This window comes from Pan troglodytes, chromosome 1 (genome assembly GCF_028858775.2).
Source record: "Pan troglodytes isolate AG18354 chromosome 1, NHGRI_mPanTro3-v2.0_pri, whole genome shotgun sequence".
NCBI lineage: Eukaryota > Metazoa > Chordata > Mammalia > Primates > Hominidae > Pan > Pan troglodytes.
Genome location: NC_072398.2, coordinates 23251194 through 23256566, shown reverse-complemented (window position 1 = coordinate 23256566; position 5373 = coordinate 23251194).

Below are 5373 nucleotides of genomic sequence, written 5' to 3'. Positions count from 1 at the left end.
ACAGTGGCTCACGCCTGTAATCCCAGCACTTTGGGAGGCTGAGGCAGGCGGATCACCTGACGTCAGGAGTTTGAGACCAGTCTGGTCAACATGGTGAAACCCCGTCTCTACTAAAAGTACAAAAATTAGCCAGGCGTGGTGGTGCACTCCTGTAATCCCAGCTACTTGGGAGTTTGAAGCAGAATTGCTTGATCCTGGGAGGCGGAGGTTGCAGTGAGCTGAGATCGTGCCATGGCACTCCAGCCTGAGCGACAGAGCAAGACTCTGTCTCAATAAATAAAGAAATAAATAAATAAATAAATAAATAAATAAAGTTAATAGGTAGTAAGGAAGTGGAGACGATTATTAGAAATTATTCTATAGATGAATTGTCCCTGGAAGGAAGGGGAGATGTGGGTCAGCAGAGGAGAGAAGACAGCATTCTAACAGAGAAGGGGAGGCTGAGCACACAGGACGGGGAAGCCATGTGCTGGCTATGCTCCGTGTACCCAAGATCCTCACTTCTCCACAACTTTTCCGTGTTCCAGGAGACTCCATCAGGCAGCCTCCACTGCCCTCCAGCTTCCAGGAGCCTCTGCACCACGGATGGGCAGGAGAGAGAGCGGCAAGGCTTGTTGCTGTCAAATACAACTCTACTCCACCTCACTCCCAGGCCCCCACTCTCCACAGAGCCCACTTGTGCCAGGCCCCAGGGTCACCGTTTACCCCCCTTGTGGGTCCTTGCTATTGCCTGTGCCCACGCACCCTGTCCTGTTCTGCTCACACCCTGTGGGTGGGCTCTTCATCGAACCCTGCTTAAACTCTGACGGTGCTCAGCAGCCCAAGTTTTGAGTGCACCACCTCTCTTCTGCCAGGACCCTGATGGGTGCATCTAACGAGGCAACCCCCAAAACAGTCAGGAGGGACCTAGATCAAGAGCTAAAGCAAGGGCAGACCCAGTTCTCTGAGACAGGAGGAAGGCAGCAGAATGGTCTGACAAAGATGTCTGCAGGCAGGAGGGTCTGCAGAATTCATACCCAATTCCCTCAGTTTTCTTGGTGAACCAGGGGGTGGTGACTTGTGCTAGGCACCCAAACTAGAGACCAATCACTCCTTTTCACAAACATTTTATAAAGAATAGTCTTGTTCTCTTCTAATGAAGAGTTTTCTCTGCTCTTTTAGTTAGGCTGCTGAGCACTGCTGGGTTTTATTATCACGAAGCTAATGAGGGGTTAAGGATGTTGACTAGAGCCAGACTGTCTAGTTTGAGTCCTCATTATTGCTATTTTGTGACCTTGGACAAGTCACTTAGTCTCCATGCCTCAGCTTTCTCATCTGTAAGATAGGAGTGATAATAGGATTTGCTTCATAGGTTTCAAGAGGATTAAAGGATTTCACACATGTAAAAACACTTAGAACAGTGCCCAGTCCACAATATGCACTCAGTAAACGTTAGCTATTACTGCTGAAGAGAGAGGCAGCAGGAGGGTAACTTGAGCAAGTGGAAGAGCCAGGGCAGGAAACAAACAGGACTTAAGCAAAGACAGGTGAAAAGTGCTGAGAGAAGACAGAGAGCTCAGATAGCCCAGCAGAGGTTGAAGCAATGCATTTCATTCATTCAAACACTGTCTTGAGTGCTCACTATGTGGCAGGAATTGCACTAGGGGCTAGAACCACAGCAGTGAATAAAACAGAGTTTCAATCCATGCAGACGGGGATATGAACAGTAGTGGGGTCCAGTCTTCTGGCTGCTGTTTCTCCAGGTGCTCGGCAGCCCAGGGACGGGGTGGCTGGACTGCTCCCCGGGTAAGGACAAGATGCTGCTCCGGGCAAGGTGAGGGGTTACAATGAACAGGTATCCACTTGAGCTAGCTCAGGTCAGAGAGGGTGGGGCCAGCAGTGGGCATTACTAGGACACAGCAGGCAATCTTGGATTGCTGGATTCAAAGAGCAGGAAACAGGGCGAAAGGATGAGCCTTAGGGGACCACGGTGGGACAGAAAAGGAGGCTCCCCTCTGCTTTCTGTACTTCGGGGTCCTTCAGCTCCACCTCTCTCCACTCATCTCTCCTGAGCAGTGTCTTCTGCCTAGCTTTCTCTTAAAAGGCATCTCTCAGCCGGGCGTGGTGGCTCACACCTGTAATCCCAGCACTTTGGGAGGCCAAGGTGGGTGGATCATGAGATCAGGAGCTCGAGACCAGCCTGACCAACATGGTGAAACCCTGTCTTTACTAAAAATACAAAAATTAGCCTGGCATGGTGGTGCGTGCCTGTAATCCCAGCTACTTGGGAGGCTGAAGCAGGAGAATTGCTTGAACCCGGTAGGTGGAGGTTGCAGTGAGCCGAGATCGTGCCACTGCACTCCAGCCTGGGCGACAGAGTAAGACTCTGTCAAAAAAAAAAAAAGGCATCTCTCTGTCCCTCTTATCCACAGAATGATGGCAGACCTGAGTGAAAGTGTTCAAGGGAGGGCATCTAGGGCACAGTTTATACAGTGGATTGGCTGGTCTCAGGACCAGATCCCCAACCCTGGTCCATCAGCAGTGGGCAGGGCATACACCTTAGCAAACTCATTGCAAAATTAGTATTCCTATAAAATAAGTTGCATTTCCACTCTCATGTAACATTATCAAAGTAGAAATGGACACTTTGGTTGATTTCACTGAGGGATTTTTTTTTACTTCATCACAACTTCCTCTGTCCACATCCGGTGTCCTTTGTCATCCTCTGCAGAGTCCCCAGTTTTCAGATTTGCACAAGTGATGATGGTTTACAAATGACTTGACTCTGTGGCCAGAGGAAGTTCTGATGGAACAAAATCTCAATGTAGTGTTGTGCCCGTCTTTTTTTTTTTTTTTTTTTTTTTTGAGATGGAGTCTCACTCTGTCACCCAGGCTGGAATGCAATGGTGCAAAATTGGTTCACTGCAACCTCTACCTCCTGGGTTCAAGTGATTCTCCTGCCTCAGCCTCCCGAGTAGCTGGGATTACAGGCACATACCACCATGCCTGGCTATTTTTTGTATTTTTAGTAGAGATGGGTTTCACCATGTTGGCCAGGCTGGTCTCAAACTCCTGACCTCAAGTGATCCACCCGCCTTGGCCTCCCAAAGTGCTGGGATTACAGGCATGAGCCATCCACTGTGCCTGGCCATGTGCCAGTCTTGTCTCAGTAATGGCAGTCAAGTGTAGGTCAAGAGAGGAAGCATAATGTGAGTTACTTTAGGCCAGGATCAGTCTGTGCCAGAGATGGAGGGAAATCATCTTCCCCAAATCCCTGGCCTTACATGGGTGCCATTAACCGTCTCAAGTGTTGGGTGGGCCTTGGCAGCCTGAAGGCCCACAGCCCCATGTGAGGGGCTGAGCTCCCACTGACCTGCCCACCTTCTCCAGGAAGTTCTTCCTCTGGAACTAATCACAAATAAGTATCTCCTACAAGAAAGGTGTATTCTTTTGCTGCCATAACAAAGGGCAACAGCCTGGATAGCTTAAACAACAGAAATGTATTGTCTCGCATTCTGGAGGCTGGAAGTCTGAAATCAAGGTGTCGGAAGGGCTGCTTGGTCCTCAGAGAGCTGTAAGGGAATCTGTCTGTGGCCTCTCTCTTTGGCTGGTAGGTAGCCGTCTTCTCCCTGTGTCTCTTTGCACCATCTTTCCTCTATGCATGTCTGTCAAATTTCTCCCTTGGATAAGAACACCAGTCTTTATACAATATTGTTTAGAAAAAAAAAAAAAAAGAACACCAGTCATATTGGATTAGGGGCCCACCCTATTCCAGTATGACCTCATTTTAACTAATTACATTTGTAATGACCCTATTTCTTATTTTTTTAAAATAACTAATTACATCTGTAATGACCTATTTCTCCTTCCTTCCTTCCTTCCTCTTTCTTTTTTTTTGACAGAGTCTCACTCTGTCACCCAGGCTGGAGTGCTGTGGCACAATCTTGGCTCACTACAACCTCCACCTACTAGGTTCAGGCGATTCTCATGCCTCAGCCTCCCAAGTAGCTGGGATTACAGGCACGCACCACCATGTCTGGCTAATTTTTGTGTATTTTGCAAAGATGGGGTTTTGCCATGTTGCTCAGGCCAGTCTCAAACTCCTGAGCTCTAGCAATCCTCCTGCCTTGGCCTCCCAAAGTGCTGGAATTATAGGCATGAACCACTGCACTTGTCCTGTAATGACCCTATTTCTAAATCACGTCACATTCTGAAGTGCTATGGGTTAGAACTTTAACATGTGAATTTTGGGAGGATGAAATTCAACTCATTTCATAGGGATTTGACTCTGATCTCTGATGGGATGAAGCCTGAGGGCCATCTAATTGTACATGAAGGAATGATGCTTAGGAAATATGTGGAAAAGATTGAAATAACTCAAGAACCCATCAGAATAAGTACCGTTGCTTTGTATTTCTGGCAGCATAGAAAACAGACTTTCTCTAAAACAGCTGTTCATATGTTTATGTTTCTGCTTTGGTGTGCCACATGTGGCGTGGCTGGGACATGGTTTGTTTGTCCCCACCAAAACTCGTGTTGAAATTTGATCCCCCATGTGGTGGTGCTGAGAGGTGGGCCTAGTGGGAGGTGTCTGGATCATGGGGGAGGATCCCTCATGAATGGCTTGGTGTAAGCCTGGATTAGTTCCTGTCGGAAAGGATTAGTTCCAGTGAGAGTGGGTTGTTTATGAAGCTGAGACATCCCTCAGGTTCTCCCTCTTCACATGTGTTCACTTCCCTTTTGACCTTCCCTATCATGTTATGTTGCAGCATGGAAGCTCTCACCAGAAGCCAGGGCCATGCCCTTGAACTTCCCAGCCTGCAGAATTGTGGGCCAAATAAACCTCTTTTGTTTATAAATTACCCAGTCTCAAGTGTTCTGTTATGGCAACACAAAATAGACCAAGATCACATGGTTTCACAGAGTCTGGAGCAGTGATTTGCTTCTGAGGTTAATTTTATAATACAAATCTAAGTTGGAGGTGGTGGCTCACACCTATAATTCTAGGACTTTGGCAGGCTGAGGCAAAAGGATTGCTTGAGGCCAGGAGTTTGAGACCAGCATGGACAACAAAACAAACCCTCTCTCTACAAAAAAAAAATTTTAAGTTAGCTGGGCATGGTAGTGTGCATCTGTAGTCCTAGCTAATCAGGAGGCTGCAGTGGGAGGATTGCTTGAGTTCAGGAGTTCAAAGCTGCAGTGAGCTATGATCATGCCATAGCACTCCAGTCTGAGCAACAGAGTGAGACCCTGTCTCTAAAAAATAAGAATTGTTTTCATTTTTTTATAGACTGTTTCTCGGTGTGGCTATAATAAATTTTTTTTAATTAGAAAAAAGAATACAAAACTATAATAAAGTATGAGTATTCTATTTTTCTTTATTCTTTTTGTTTT